This window comes from Mirounga leonina, unplaced genomic scaffold (assembly GCF_011800145.1).
Source record: "Mirounga leonina isolate KUSES-001 unplaced genomic scaffold, KU_Mleo_1.0 Mir_151, whole genome shotgun sequence".
NCBI classification, from domain to species: domain Eukaryota; kingdom Metazoa; phylum Chordata; class Mammalia; order Carnivora; family Phocidae; genus Mirounga; species Mirounga leonina.
In genome coordinates, this window is record NW_023270377.1 from 83,812,217 (window position 1) to 83,827,499 (window position 15,283).

The 15,283-nt window shown below is 39.2% G+C and overlaps 1 protein-coding gene across 2 annotated transcripts in view; it reads left to right on the forward strand.

Annotated features, from left to right (window-relative positions):
* The first annotated feature begins 684 nt into the window (after nucleotides 1-684).
* Nucleotides 685-15,283, forward strand: part of GTDC1 (glycosyltransferase like domain containing 1) — a 391,241-nt gene continuing 376,642 nt past the window's right edge. The window contains exon 1 of one of the 2 annotated variants that reach the window (XM_035008109.1): nucleotides 685-736. The gene's annotated coding sequence lies outside the window, so the exon portion shown is untranslated. The remainder of the gene's footprint in view (nucleotides 737-15,283) is intronic. The other variant, XM_035008102.1, reaches the window with a different exon arrangement.

The window sequence follows — 15,283 nt, forward strand, 5'->3', positions numbered from 1 at the left end:
AAGTGTGTGGAGGAGTCAGAACCAAAAGGACAGACAAAAGGTAGGTAAAGGAAAGCGTGAGCCTGCCCAGGGGGAAATTAGGACGCGTAGGCGAAGCAAATGTAGCCCAAAGAGGCGCGAGCTGCAGAGCAGGTACAGGTGGCAGGGAAGGGGCCAGGAACCCGCGGGGGCCCGGAGGCTCCAGCACGGCAGAGAGAGGAACGGGGACAGGGAGGAGGAACCGGCAGGAAAACTGCAGGAGGAAGCCGAGGCCCATCTAGTGATCAGCGAAGACCTTTCAGAAGAAAGGAGAAGGCGCCAATGCGAGCTTAGAACAAGACTAGAGGGTTAGAGAGAGTACAAAAAAGCTGAAGAGGCAGAGAGCGGTGCTCATGAGAGATGGAAAAGGCGCGCAGGGAGCTGAGGAGCGAAGCGAAGCCCTCGGGCAGCGGGCAGGTGAGAAGAGGAGCGGGGCCCGTGAACTGAGGCGGCCCCGTGAGCGCGTGCGGGATCCGCCGCTGAGTCAGGGACCCCGCGGCCTCGCCGTCCAGACCGCGTAGGGGGCGGAGTCTTAGGCGCGTGGGCGGGCCAGAGGGCGGGGCCTGCTCCTGACGCGCCTGAAGGCCGCAGCGGCCGCAGGCCGGGAGGGGCGGCGGCGGCGGCGGCGGTGGGGGAGGGGCACGGCGTCAGCGCGTCGCCGGCTGGGCCGCGCCGGTGGCCAGGAGGGAGAGACAAGGAGGAGGAGGAGGAGGAGGAGGTGAGTAGGCTCCGGGCTGGAGAGCCGCGCGGGCCGGCGGGGAGGCGGGGAGCGCGGCCCCTCCCCTTCCCTCCCCGTCGCCCGCCTCGCGGGGCCGCGCGGCGCGGAGTTCCCAGAGGGGCAGCGGCGGCGGCGGCGGCGGCGGCGGCGGCGCCGGGCGCTGGGGGTGGGGGGGCGGAGCTGAGGGCCGCGCGGGTGGTGCGCTCTTCGAGCGCAGGCGCTGCGCTCCTAGCGCGCCGGCAGTCTCGCGCGCGGAGCCGGGCACCCCGGCCGCTGCGTTTTAGTCCTGTAGGCTGGCCATTTTCTGATTTGATTTTTTTGACTTCTGCTCTTCGTGCGTGGCAGCTTCCAGCGGCCCGGCGCGCCGCCGCCTCTTCGTGCGGCAGGCGAGGGGCGTGTGGGGGCTCGTTACTCTCGCGCGGGGAGAAGGGAGGCGGGCTTCCCGGGGTTGGCCGAGTAGGCGGAGGGGCCTCCCTGCCGACCACGGGCCTGCCAGGCGGGGTCCCTTGCGACACGCGCCTCCAGGCTTTCCTGAGGGAAACCTTTGCGCCTGTCCCCGTTATCGCTCTCACTTTCCTGCCCTTTCCAGCCCCTCTGTGTCTCGGTCAGCTGAAACGAAAGACCGCACTCGCCCCTTCCCCATCCCTCCTGTGAGGATCGGGCATATACTTATTGGATCGTGATCCGGGCTAACTGTTCAGGTGGAAAGGTTCTCTTAATTTAAGTCTTGTAGGTCTAGCCATATAGTCTGCAGCGAAGTTGCAGTACTCAACAATTTAACCTTTAGGCCTGAGGGAGTTCTTTTTTTTTTTTTCTCTCTCTCTCGCTCTCGCAAATACAACTTTTAGAGTCTTCTGAGAACTGTACTGCATTAGATTATCTTTGAGATAATTCTTAAGTCAGCGCCTTGAGGCAGGGTGATGGGAGGTTCAAAGAGAAGGGTTTACACTTTTTCCTCCACCTGTATCACCGTATGAAATGGAAAACGTTGAGTTGACGGTGATTTTCCGCAAGAGGTGGGTTTCACAATGCAGCCCCCGAGTGCTGTGGCTCACCTTGGTTGGTTGGTCCTACTCCTGAAGTTGATTTTAAAGCTCAGTGTAGTGGTCAGGTAAAGGGGGTGGTAAACAGAAGTTCAGAATAATTCAGTAGAGCCATTTTACTGCATTCTGTTAACCTGTTTAACCTTAAGCTAAAGCATGGCAGGAGTTTCATGTAGAAACCCACATACCCACCAAGTGCTATATTGAATTTTAACTAGTGCATCCCAGGTCTGATAGGAGTAGATTCTCCTTAGCTCTCACTTTCTTATGTATTTTCCTTAGGATCTTGTATTTAATGAAACAGTTTTAGTATTGAGAGTAGTATTTAGTATTGAGAGTACCTTTTGAATCATGCAACTTTCTTTGACAAACTTGTAAACTGAATAGGTAAAATCTGAACCATGATACTGAGATAAAAATAGGAAACTGAATTTTTAGCATTATCAGTTTGAGAAGTTAAGATGGCTTCTTTTCTCCTGTTTTGAAACCCTGTTGATATTTTAATCTTACCTACCACAGAAGTACAGAAATTTCTTTTTGTAAGGGACTTTCACAGTTAAATCCAACTCCATTATTTTACAGGGAGAAATTAATCAAAGAAAGTTTCTTGAAGATCTTTAACAGGAGTTGAATAGAACTAGTTGACTTAATTAACTGAACACTTAAGTATATAGTTCATACCTCCCCAATGAATATTCTGTACCACAGTTTGTTTTGTTATTTTTAAAAAAGCCTAGTAATTACTAAATTTTCTTTTTTCTTTTTCTTGTTTTGAGTATATGCCTTAGTCTGTGATTTGGACCCATTAGATACAAATGATACAAATTATTTATGGTTAGGACATGTTACATTCTATCAGTTGAAAGCAGTACTTTACAGTTTGTTTGAAATTAGTAATTATTTTCACTTCAAGAATGTTCATATTCTTGATTGAGATAGTCTGTTTCGATTCCAGGAGATTGGCATTTCAAAAGTCTATATATTTAAGACTGTGGTGTATATAACCATGATATTAATGAGGAAGAAAGGTGCTATACACATGTAGTAACTGAATTCCGGTATCCCCAGCCAGCATCACTTTTCTTAGTGGGCCTCAGATGCAGAAGTCCTGAAGTTCTTGCTGGGGTGGGATGAATTCTTTGCATCTTACACACCACAATGTTTAAGCATTTAGTAAATACTTTTTGGCTTCTGTGCACTTTGCCTGGTCGGGGCTTCATGAAAGACCATGTCTTTTTTGTTTTGTTTTGTTTTTTTGAAAGACCACGTCTTAGTCTATCTGTGTATGCCTAGTGTCAATTCTGTCTGTGGCTGCCTAGTGTCAAGTGTAGTGGATACTCTCTAAATGCTTGTGGTCATGTTGGGCTTAAGCAAACTTAAGGTAGCCGAGTGGCTGGAAGTCATGAATCATGATTTTGTAAACTTGAAATAATTCATTTCCGTTTATGTGTTGAATCAGATACTCTATTAGGCCTAATACCAATATCGAAAGAGGTAGCAGGTAACAAATGTTTTAGAAAAATTGGGGGAGCAAACAACATTCAGAATTTTACTCTTTAACATATGTTATTCTCTGTGAAATTGGGAAAAGGATTGTTATTTAAATTTTTTGATAGAACGCCTCAGTAGAGCTAAAGTAATACGAATTTTCCAGTGAAATTTTCCACTGGAGCAAAGTTTGACCACCATCAATTGAGTGACCCTCTAATTGTTACTGTAAGTCGCATTTTAAAGTTTTGGTTTCACTTTATAAGGATACATTTTTCAGCACATAGACCTTTGTAAGGATCATGACTTTTGGACACCAGACTACCTTGGCAAGCTGTCCTGAAATGATATTTTAAACAATTTTAGGCTCTATTTGATATGGCATTCTGGTGGTATGGTAAAACAAAACAAAACAAAACAACCCCAAAACCCACTGTATTTTCTTTTTCTCTTAGGCTTATCTCCTCTTTCTTTAATAGATCAGAATAGTGTGTTTTGTTTATTTAAAAAAAATTGAGGAAAATTTTCAAGCATTTCTTTTGGAAAGTACCACCACTCTACCCTTTGAATAGCTTTGGAAAATAATGTTTGAACAAATGCAGGGCCAATTCCTTAGAGTGATTGCTATTTGAATATGTAGAGTTGTATAAATAATAGCCTCCACAGGGACAGCATCTTTGGACTACATGCATTTTTTTTTTCTACGACTCTATAGCTGAAAACAATTGTACAGTACAGTAGGGTGGTCTTTTTAGGAAGCAGATCATTTCACAAGTATCATTTCTGGCTCTTTAGCTAGTCCCAGTCTACAAGTCCTACCCACTGCCAGTTCTATCCCTTTGACCCAGTTTTTGAATTGATTTTTAAGACTGAAAACATATTAAGACCTCCATCCCCTTCCGGAGGTGGGATCTGGAATTATTCTGGTGCCCTGAGCATTCATTGCTCACAGAAGTATGGTATCTCACCATACCATTAGCATGTATGCAGTTTGACTATGAGATTCTCATTTTTAAAGACAGTTTACTCATCAAGAGTTTTGAAATATATAGCATAAACACTATGTGTGTGTGTGTGAGGTATCTAGAAAATTTGATATAGGTTTAGATGGAATTAAGATATAAATTCATTAATCAGTAAGAATTAGAGTATCTGGTCCTTTCCCCCTGACACTTTAAGGTCATACTTAAGTCAGTTAAACAGATGACTATTTTGTTTTTGAGTATTTATTTATAAAAGTAACCAGAGAAGCAGTTCCACAGCCTTTCTTTAGTAAGTGTTAAATAGTCCATAGAGTTGATGATGTTTTCCTGTGTTGTTTCTTTTTGTATTCCAGATCCCTTGTGAACCTGAAACCTTGTCTTAAGCCTGCTTATGAACTCTAACCACTTGGTCATCTGACTCTCTTTGTCGTCCCCTCTGCCCCTCAGGGAGTTGGGACCTGTTCTTGTCCACAGGTGGATGGTTGGGGCTCTATTTCAACCGAGGCAGCTCTTGCAGAGCCAAGATACTGTGATACTGCCTCCGGGATTTGCACTTACTGGATTGACCCCTTACATACTGAGGATAGGCTATCTGAGAGCTGGGCTCTTTGGCTGTTATGATTTGAGCTCACACTGAGGCTCCACTTTTCATTTGCATCAGGCTCTAGAACATCCTAGACTTCATTCAGTCATTACTTAGATCCCTTTCCTGATGACTACATAGCTGTTGGATTCTTTGCCTTCTTAGCTGAGTCATGTAATGGGTGATTTTTGTCCCCCATTTTCAGTGGTAGCTAATTATTTTCAAGTGTTTGATTCTCTACCCAGGTCTTCTCTCAGTTTTGAGCTTTCATTTGACCAAGTGGCTGTTGCACTTTCCCATGGCACACTTGTTCATTATTTGTCTTTCCTTCTAGACTATGTGTAGCCCGAGTGTTGAGACCGCATCTGTGCTGTTCTGGGTGGTGTCCTTGGCACTCAGTACAGTGCCTGGCACATAGCAGGTGGTAAATAAATATTAATTAATACAAAATTCATCTTAACAGTGAGTCTGTTATCAGTATGGGAAATCAGTGTTCATTTGGAAATTTAGATTTCATATAAGAAATTTAGACATTTCATCACCATCATTAGTACTAAGGTCTGTGTATTGTAAGTTATAAGCAAGTCCATGTGAAAAATAGCTTCATCAGTCATCTGGGAGGGCATTTATTTCAGAAGAAAAGGTATAATTTTCACCATGTATTTTTAGGTATTGCACATTTCAGTTTTTCTTGAGTTTGATTACCATGAGTATAATAATATTTCTTACACATTGAAGTTTTATGGCACTATAAAGAAGTGAATTTAATTGCCCTCTTTTTGTTCATTAGTAATTATATACTAAAGAGTAAATTCTCATTAAAAGGCCCTTAAATGCCTGCTCATAAAAAAGAGAGACCGCTTTGATTTTGTTGTCCATACAATCCTAGTTATTGTTTTGAGGGTAGTCATCAAACTCTTTAGTAGTCTAAACCTTTAATTTGGTTTTAGAACAGTAGTCAGTCATGTGTTGAATACCCAAATTACCGTGTCTTTAAAAAGTAATGCAAACACTCTGTATTAACAAGATAATGACCATAACTTTTCCTGTAGAATTTCTTGTGCTAATTTTTTAAAGAGGACTTACTGAACTAAATTTCCTGTGAAGGCCAAAATCTTACACTTTTAATGATAGTGGAGTAGATGTGTCTGTGTAGAGAGGAGGGGATGGTATTTCTTGTAGTGGTATTTTTAAGTGGACAGTTTACTAATTATGTTGAGGTAACATTTTACAACTCTAAAAGGAAAACTTCAATTATCTGAATGAAATGAGGTACATGAAGTTAATTCAGATAAATGGGGGACTCCTTAGTGTAAATGATGCATGTCAAGAGACATGACCTCAATCTTGGTTTTTTTTTTTTTTTTTCTATATGTCAGCTGCTTTTACCTTGCTAGATTGTGATTCTTTTTCTGTGATGGGAGGAGGTAAAATTTGCTCTGTAGTTTTTTGTTTTTTTCCTTGGCCACAAAGGGAATCCAGAATGTGGTATTCTGTGACAAGTATATTGCTCATCTCTCGCCTGTGCTGCCCTGCCCTTTTAGGTGGTATACCACAGCCTTCCATTTTGTCACCTTCTTGTCAAATGTCAGATGTGTGTGTGGATTCCTTGAGAATACAATTTGTTTGAAATTAAAGCCACACTCCTCTGTCCAATCACAAGATGTTTATACTTCCTAAAAGTTGAGTTACCTCAAGTTACGATGAATTGACCTGGGTAAACCTTGATGCCTTCCCTGTCCCCTTAGGGTTTAATATTAAGCAGTATCTTTTGATGTAGGACCTTAAAATAGCAACAAGCACTGAGGCATAACCCCTGGCTTTTATGGATCCTTACTTGAAATGAAAATGTTGCTGATTGATTAGAGTTTAGGAAAGCTTTAAGAAACTGATTTCTGTTGTCATTTACTACATTTTCAGCATTCCTGGGCTCCTGGCATCTGAAAGCTGTTCTGTAAAGAGTAGTCTGTGTAGCTGTGGTGACATTTTCTTCTAGGCATTGTTTTGTTTTTAAACAGAGGTAGGGTTGGGCGCCTGGGTGGCTCAGTTGGTTAAGCGACTGCCTTCAGCTCAGGTCATGATCCCGGAGTCCTGGGAACGAGTTCCACATCTGGCTTCCCCTGCTCTGCGGGGAGCCTGCTTCTCCCTCTGCCTCTGCCTGCCGCTCCCTGTGCTTGTGCATGCGCTCTCTCTCTGTGTCAAATAAATAAATAAATGAAATCTTAAAAAAAAAAAATAAACAAACAGAGGTAGGGTTATCTCAGCTATAGAGATGTGTGCTGACATCTATGTAAAGTGAATTTTTCTTCTTTTTTTCCCACATTACCTCTCGATGTTTTTACCTAAAGCACCTGAGAATGTGTCTCTTTATTTTCAGCATGTATCATCTTCCTTTTTGTCTCTTGGTCTTTGAGATACAAGATGATTCATATCTTGATTGCCTTGGGTAAAGTGGATATGATATGATATCAGCAAGCTCTGTATCCAGACCTTGTGAGCAATTCCTAGGTCATTGCCTGAGACCTTCTTAAATACATACAGGCAGTGTGATTGAAGAGTTTAGGCTTCAGGGTCAGTCCAAACTGATTCTGACCCTGTCCCATTTATGAACAGCATGCCTTTGGGGGGAAGTTAGTTACTATTCTGGGTTTCAGTTTCCTTAGAATAATCTTAGCTGGACTGATTTGTTGTCCTATGCAGGTAAGTGTTTAGTAAGTTAGTGAACTATCTACCTAGATCATGGGCTATTTTAAAAGAAAGTAGGTTTTGTTCTATTTGAAGACAGAGATAATCAAATTAGTAAAAAATTTTACAAATAGAGGTCTTGCTCATTTGAGTTTAAAACTATGTAAGACTTGGAACGATTGAATTTTTTATATACACAGGGTATACTCATATGTGACAGAGAGAGGCAAAATTTGTAGCATACTTGTTGGATTAAGACAGACTTGGATGATCAAGCACTTGGATAACCTTGGGCAGGGAACTTGCCCTTACTGACTCAGTTTTCTTCTGTAAAGTAGGTAATAAAAGTGTCAAGAATAATAAAGGGTGAAAAAGGATAGTAGGTTGTTGTAAAGACTTAAGAGATGACGTATACAAAATACTTAGTAATGCCTGAATCCATAAATACTGATAGTTGTTATTGTGACCTCAGACAAATGACTTCCCCTCTCTCTACCTCAGGTGTCCTCCTTGGTAGCATGAATATTATCAGAGAACTAATAGAGTTGTTATGAGGATTTAATGAGATAATACATGTAAGTGCTCATTATGTGTTAATTGGTATTGTTACATTATTAATGCAGTTGCAGAATGAATTGGACCAATTTTGAGTTAAAATGAAAGAATTTGTACAGATATTTAATATAATTCTTTTTTTTAAAGAATATAATTCTTATGTTGGGGGATATTTATTAAGGATTTGGAGACGGCAACTTATCATTTATAGCTTTCAGTTCTCAAATTATGTGCAGACCCATAAGCGTCACAAGAGCCTTTAAAGGGATCCATGAGGTTAAAACTATTTTCATAGTAATACTTTTTGCTGTTTCCACTGCTTTGATGTTTGCCTTGCTGATACTAAAGCAATGGTGGGTAAAACTGTGGACATCTTAGTACATATTAAATGGCAAGGGCACCAAAGTTTATTAGTAATCATTGTATTCTTTACTACCTTTCTTTTCCAGTAAAAAACAAAACAGGGGCGCCTGGGTGGCTGAGTCTTTAAGTGTCTGTCTTTGGCTCAGGTCATGTGGGATCAAGCCCCACATTGGGCTCCCTGCTCAGAGGGAAGCCTGCTTCTCCCTCTCCCACTCCCCCTGCTTGTGTTCCCTCTCTTGCTGTGTCAATCTCTGTCAAATAAATAAATAAAATCTTTAAAAACAAACAAAACAGGAAAGCCAGTTTCACTGAAGAATGTCATTGATGAAGCAGTAAAAATAATTTTATTAAATCTTGATCCTTGAGTATACTTTAATATTCTTTGTGATGAGGTAGGAAGTATGCAAAAAACATTTCTGCTGTATATGCAGAGTACATTGGTTGACTCAAGGAAAACCCTTCTGTGATTTTTTGAGTTGCAAGCTGAATTAGTCATATTTTGCATGAAACATCATTTTTACTTACAATAATGACTACCAAACTATGATTGTTTAGACTTAGATATTTGGCAGTTGTTTTCTTGAAAATGAACAAAGTGAGCCTGTCACTTCGGGGAAAACAACTGATAATATTTGTTGCCAATGATAAAATTTGAGCTTTCAAGTGAAAATTAAAATTTTGGAAAACTTGTGTCACCTGCTGTGCCCTTGACAGCTTCCCAATACTTAAAGATTTTTCTGATGAGATGGGTGGTGATGTTAATGAATGTGAGTTTTTGCTATGGTATTAATTAATTATGTCAAAATTTGGAATATAAACATAATGCAAGAAACTGATATTTTCAAAGTGATCAGTGTTACAAAATTATGGATAAAAGGCCCTTATAAAAAAAGCAAGTAACATAATACAAAGAGTTCATGTGATAATAGGTTCCATATAATAGATAACCATTAAACTCCTACTTGTCAAGTTTTAGTGTAGTATCAAAGAAGAATGTTCACAATTATCTGAAAAGGCAATTAATATTAACATATGATTCCTTTTTTCTATTACAGTTAAAATAACATATCACAACAGATTGAATAAAGAAGCAGATACAAGAATTCATCTATTAAATTAGACATGCAAGAAATTTTTTTTTAGGAAAGTACTTTTTCATAAAATATGTTATTTGTCATATTAAACATGTCATAAAATTTTAAAATGAATTAATGTTTACACTTTCTCATTTAATTTCTAATACGGTAAATATTGATAATTATAACTCACATTAACAAAAACTCTCGAGAGTTCTCAATATTCGAGGACACAAAGGAGTCTTGATACTAAAAAGTGTGAACTCTCTCCTCAAGGGAAGGAGACTAGGTTCGTCAAATGAGCAAAATTCTAAAGTTTTTAGTCTTTTGATTATTCCTTTGGAATATGGACTACATACCTCTACTTTTTTTTTCCTGGTAGTAAGGGTATGTTACTGGACTCTGTCATTCCCCAAGTGGGAACAGGGTTCCTGTATGTATTGTTGAAGAAGATTTTCATTTTTATTTAAGATTGATACTACATATGTGGTTGCTACTCAGAATTGAGATTTGGCTAATGGTCATTTCAGTCAGTCTCTTCATTTTTGATACTACTCATTTGTTTGTGTTAGAGCTATTCATGCAGTTTTCAGAGTTGTTCACCATGGCAGTCTATTTCAGGGTTGTAGTGAAAATCACTTTGCTGAAAATAAATTGCCATTTTCTCTAAAGTCTTTACGTGAGGCTAATCTGTTCTACTATAAAGTCTTCCTGACATTTCATAGCTATTTTTTAGTACAGTCAGTCTACAACTTATGAATGTGTTTGTGAATTGTTTGCAACAATACAATATGAATTACAGATGGGTTCTATAGTACCATTAATAGTATGGGCATAGCCTCATCGTGGACTATTGACATGTTTCTTTGGGGAATTATATTCTCAGTGCTGGAAATCTAGCCGGATACATTTCTCCACTGTAGTCAGTGGCAAGAAACCCTCCTTTTCCCCTTACAATAGAACTGGGGTTGTTAAAGCTTTGATAGAAGCAAGACAGACTTCTGAGGCACTGCTCAAGAAACAGGTATTTTGAGCACTCCAAGTGGGTAAAGGGTGATGGGTAGTACTCTCAGATGAAGCAGGTATAGAAACTTTGGGCCAACTAGGCAATGACGAAGGGAAAAAGGGGAAGGGATCTTGTGACTGCTGCTTGGGGTGGATATATTCCCTTTTGGGGCAGTTGCTAAAAAATAAGAGGTGCCTTAACATGGGTATTTCTAGGATGGGAAATCCATCTATATAGAGATTTGTCTTGTGCTCTTATGTTTGGTTATTGTATGAACTGAGCTCAAGAAACAGAATGATGGGCTAGTTGGGAAGATTAAACTCATGGGTTTGTAGGCCAGAGGTTTGAATGTAAAAGGAAATCAGTAAACTCCAGGAGGAGTTCATGATCAGGAGGAGTAGTGGAGGTCGGGAGAATGTTGGAGTATGCAGACTGTCCACAGGGCCTGAACAAATTCATGTTACAGTGTGCTTGTTAGAGCAGGGGTAGAACTAGCTATCAGCCAGCACAGTGACTGCTGTGACTCAGTCTATTACCCTAGGATCTCTAGTGGGAAATAGAGAATTTTAAGACTGGTATTAGTGCAGGAAGCCTGTTATGGAGAATGGTTAACATAAAGCAGAAATCCAGAACCAGGAGAACTTAGGGATACAGAAGAGGCCAGCGTTGGAGAGGTATTTGATTTGAAACTGAGCTGCTTGTCTTCTCCTGCCCAAGGGCAATATTGACTCCTTGGATTGAGGCAAGGCTGAGCCAAAGTGGAAAGCAAAGTAACTATAGCTGTCTACACTGGAATGACAGACGTACCCAGAAATATTTGTTAAACAAATGTATGAAAGTAAGGCAAGGGAACAACTGGGTCATTGCACTTCAGGTTCTTAATGCAACAGACACTAGGTGTCCTGTTAACCTACCTACTTGGTATCCTCTAGGTCAGGGGTTGGCAAACATTTTTTTTTTTTTTAAAGCACTAGAGAGTAAAGATACTCTTTTTTATGGGTCATATAGTCAATGTTGCACCTACTTAAGTCTGCCATTATAGCATGAAAGCAGACATAGAGAAATCCATAAATGAGTGAGTAGCTATGGTTCCAATAAAATTTATGGAGACTGAAATTTGAATTTTATATAATTTCACATGTCACAAAGTATTAATCTTTTTTAAAAAAACTTTTTTCAACCATTTAAAAATATAAAATCTGTTCTTAGATCATGGCTGTACAAGAATAGGAAGTGGGCTGAATTTTGGGTCATGGGCTCTAGTTTGCTGACCCCTATTTTAGTCAAATAAATCACTGTCAGTCATAATGCTGAAAGCTTAGCATTACTGAAATAGATATTCTCTAGGACAATGCTCTTGGTGACACTGTCTTGTTTTATAGGTGACACTGATGATAAAAATCGTTCAAGAATTTAGATGTGACATCTGCAGCAGGTTCAAATCTCTCAGCTATAAGACAAACTGGATACTTCGTAAAGATTTTCATCTGTTATGCCCAGAGCCAAAATCCTTTACTGAAATTGTCTGGGTGAGGAGCCTGCTGGGTCCAGTGATGCACTAGTAGACAAAGAAGTTGAAAGAGAAGGATGGCATATTCTTTGGATGACTGGCAGATTTTGACACCAAAATGGCGTCAAGCCCTACTATGATTCCAAGGACTTCATGATTAAATAAAAATTGATTTTTTTTTTTCTTGCTGGGAGGGGGTAGTTGAAGTAAATTTGATCTTTACTTGGGGGAATGTGTAATGTATTATCATTCCATAATGATACATGGTAATTGCTTTGGTAATCAAACTTTAAAGGTTTTGTCTGTTTATGAAACTTACGTAGTTACCACCTTTTAGTATTGGATTCTCTTACTTTAAGGGAACTACGGTAAAGAAAAACATGTTTAAACTAAAAAAATTAACCTAAAAAGGTTAATTTAAAGACTTACCATTTTTACGAAAAAGTTTTTACTTTGGGGGATTTTTGAAATTTCGCTCCCCCACAGCATATATAAAATATGTTTCTGGGGTGCCTGGGTGGTTCAGTTGGTTAAGCGTCTGACTCTTGATTTCAGCCCAGGGCATGATCTCAAGGTTATGAGATTGAGCCCTTTGTTGGGCTCACACTACACTTGAAGCCTGCTTAAGATTCTCTCCTACTCCCTCTCTTCCTCTCAAAAAAAAAAAAAAAAAAAAAAATAAGTTTCTATTTGCAAAAAGGTACTGTACACAGAATTTTCTAAGAAAACATCCTTTTGAGTAGGCTCTTGAACTCAACAGTAGAAAATCACACTATACAACTAAGTGCACAGAACAGTTGAATTAAAAAATTAGTATCTTTAGACCTGTTAACTAAATTCACTTAAAATGATTTAGTGAGCAGGTGTGAATTGAAAATAAACCTGTATTTTCTAGAACCATTGAATCACAAGAAAACTGGAACATCAAAGTATTCTCTGAACCAAATCAATATTTTATTTGGTTAGAGCCCCGGTTTTTGTATATATCATTTATTCCAGTTGTAGAGGATTTGAAAGCAGATCTGGGAAATGAAGTGGGTGGATTCTCAATGTTGAATCCCATTTTTTTTTTTTTCAGTGAATCTTCAACATTTTTTTAATCTTAGCTTTCAGCAAAAACTCTGGCATCCCAGGATATAAAACATAGATTACATTTTATATAGTTCATGCCGCTCATCTACAAACAGAAAAAGATTCCCTCATGACTTACCTTGAAAGCTGTTCAGGGCATATACTCTTTTATTCAAGGCATATACTATTCAATTTGTCTGTGTGCCTCTGCCACTGCTGCCAGGGCGCAGTGCAACTAACCTAGCCATCCTGCTAGGAAGAAGATCTGTGGGTTGCTGTGTAGTGGAAGTTACATCTAATTTACAAGTCAGATTAGAGATCAGAATCATACGATAGCTTTATGTGGAATTGATTTCATTTCATGGTTTTTAAGCTATGTTTTCATTGAAAGCAGTGTCTATAACTGAAAGGTGTGGTGTAGCATTTGAATGCCTTAAACTCTTGAATCTGGAATGAAAGGAATATTCTTACAGACGTTCAGATCCTAGAACTCAGGGATTTTGAAATAAAATGTTCTTGTCATTCATTTATTGTGCCATAATTAAACTGCCCTGTGGATTTTATTTGGGTTAATATGATTAATATTTGGAAAACTTTGCCATTTTCAAATATGAGGCACTTTAGGAAAGACAGTTGTGTATGTGTGTGTTTGTGTTTAAATAAATCAACAAACAGCTTTTTACCTTATAAGTAAGATTATATTTAATAAAAATTAGTGGGTTTAACATTTAACACAGTCAGGAATTCCACTGTGGTCTTCTGGAAACCTATCGGGGACGGAAAAATAACAGAACACTTTATAAATAGCAATTTTGTTTTCCTGAATCAAACTTTTTTCAAAATATATGGAAGAATGCCTAACTATAGCTTGATAGGTTGCTGTTACTCTTTAATTCACCTATTCTTACTGAAAGTGAGAAAACATATCATAAAAGTATAAAAAAAGTAGTTCATTGCAGAAAGGGTAGTGCAATTGGAATTGAGAATATAGGGGCAAAGAAAAAAATTTGTGTTTATCTTTTAGATTGAGTCAGTAATTCATTTGAGTGTAATCAGGAGAAGAAAATCCAGGTGTTTAAAACTAGCTTTGTATCAGTGGTTAAACCGATGTCTAGTTTTATTTTCCCCCAATACCCATGTGATAAGTTCTCATGAATTGATTTCTGAGGTAACAAAACATTGGGATTTAGAGCGTTTTGAGAATTCATCAATTACATTATTTTGTCCACTGGTTGTTTTCCATAGGACCTGTTCATTTATGATATTTACAGGACATGAGGAAGACTGTGATTCTGGCTTTCATGGACTTCAAAAAAGACTGAAGAAAGATTAATGCCAAGTTAGGATGTAGTAGGCATACATTACTCTATTAATTTTAGTAGAGCAGTGATTGTTTAGGTGGATCCTTCCCCTGTTGCCTTGGTCCCTAACTTCATAATCCACTGGCTAAAGCTGATTTTCATTAAGGCAAGTGAGAGGCAATTTTATGAATAGAGAAAGGCTATTCTAGACATTGAGAAACTAGTGGAATGTAAAGGGAGAATGAGATCGTAAATATGATTGTGACAAGATTATAGATGAGCACTCTGTTTTTGGATTGACAAGGGTGCTAGAGGAAGGGTATCAGTAGAACAGAGTGTTTTATTATGTACTATTTATTGAAAGCCTCCTGTTTAGTAGGTCTCGACTAAGATACTTTGCATCAGTTTTAATTCTTTCCACGACCTAGGAAGCAAGTGCAATTATCCCAGTTTCCTGATGAGGAAAGGTACTAAGGGGTATACCCAAGGTCTTAGAAGTAAAGGTAGAGTCCCACATTATGTTTCATATTGTATAGAGGCCTTTTCTCTCTAGTCATTGTCTGATAAATGAAGTAAGTATTCCCCAAAAAAAAGTAATCTGAAAGGCCAGCATATAGTATGGGACGATTTTAGGATTAATGGCTTTTAACATAAATGACTTCATGTTGGTGTTGTAGACAGGTGTTGGAGCCTCCTTGGAAAGCAGTGAGACAGTACATTTGCAAATATTGTATCTGGACTCTAGAACTTCTTCAACTAATGGGTTACCTTTGGTATTAGTTAATATAGTATTGTATAGCTGTGTTTTCAAATTTAAGTGATACCCTGATACAAAATCTATATATGAAAGGCTGGTGATAATGAGTTGCCACAGTAACTTAAA